Raw genomic sequence first — 1,669 nt, 5'->3', positions numbered from 1 at the left:
ATTCAGAATCATTGAAGAAGCATACCTGTATCAAAACATTTGGTCTAATCAAATTTCTCAAAATGGCAAGAATGACAGTCTTAAACACAGATGTGCAGAAAGAAAAATATATAATCCCCAAAATGTGAATGCTTTACAAAGCCCTCTCCTACTATCTTCCTGAAAGACAACCTGCTGTCAAATTTATGAAGAAAAAGATATCCAAACATGTCTACGAGAATTTCTTTTAGATGGCTAAGCCAGAATTCTGTGCACAAAAACAAATCAGTGTGGCATTACCCAGAGAAATAAATTTCTGGATGGGAAATACAACTTGCCAAGTAAAAAGTGCCAATCCTTGTAGTTTCTAGTTTCCACAAAATATCCAATCTACATGTATCTCCAATGGAATACGAAACATCATGAACCCTACGGCCTGTAATACATTAAGTACATTTTTCACATCATAGTATGCAGAATATAATTAGCTTCTCCTGTTTTCTCACAAAAGAAGGGCCTCAAAGAATGATTTCCAAAGTTTTTTCTCCTCTTTTACTTCAAGTGAACCTAATCCTGGCGCAATCTGGAATGCACTCCACGTCTGCCCCGTTGTTTGTGTAGCCTTCCACTTCTCTTGGACACATCCGCTTGCTGTGCTCCGATATTTTTCAGAGAATGCTGCAACAATTTCCTCCAACTTTGCCGTGTCAGAAACACTTCGAAAAACTTTTGCTGTAAGCAGGTCTGCCAACATTCCCACATCCAAATCAGGGAGATATCCGTGTGTTACATGCATTTCAGTGGTGAAAATAATTCCCAAATCAGGGAGATTTTTATACTCTCTTATTCAGACATGAACAAAGTTTGACATTTTCAGGGAGACTCCTGCAGAATCAGGGAGATTTGGCAGCTCTGTGTAAGTAGTCTTTTGGTTCCATTGTAACCATGGGATGCAAAAATTTAGGCAAAGACAAGTAACTCTTCCAGGCAAGTTGCGAAACATCTCTGCTGTACTGAAAGAGACATTTGTCTTTTGTGCTGAGAAGTTTATCTATGGGTATTGATATCTGGAAATTTAATCTATGTGGGTCAAGCTTGGTCCTTCTCAAGATCTGCACCATCTTCTAGCAAACTTTGCAAGCGATCAAGCTGGTCATCAAGAAGATCTTCGAAGGGACCATTTGGAATTAAATATCGGGGGATTGCCAGTTGTTTGCAGGATATTATTGATTATTAAAGATATTTGGAGGGAAAAATAATCCCCCAAATTTTGTCTTATCTTGTATGTGCATATGTGAGAACATCATGCCATTCACTGAGCAATTACGAATGGCAAACCGAGCCCAAGAGAAATCATCTCTGTATGAGAGTATTGATGCCTTACAATAAAATACATAGCATATTCGTGTACCAACAATTTTCATCTTTCCCATTCAAGTGTCATTCCGTGTCTTGACTGGTTATACAAAATGGCTTCTTGTTTACAGCACGATATTGCACAGTTCCAAATGAAGTTGTGGTATGCTCGTTAGCAGACCACGTAATTGTATATCACCCCTGGGAGCATCTATTCTTGGCTTCGGTTTGGGTTTGGGTGAGTAAGCTGTGAGTATAGCGAGTGCAATAGAAATATTAGCCCCCTTCTTTATTTCTCAAACCACTATAACTTGCCCTTGTTGGAGTAACATCG

This window comes from Diadema setosum, chromosome 9, assembly GCF_964275005.1.
Source record: "Diadema setosum chromosome 9, eeDiaSeto1, whole genome shotgun sequence".
NCBI classification, from domain to species: Eukaryota; Metazoa; Echinodermata; class Echinoidea; order Diadematoida; family Diadematidae; genus Diadema; species Diadema setosum.
The sequence above is the reverse complement of the archived record's forward strand: the minus strand, read 5'-3'. Positions refer to the sequence as shown.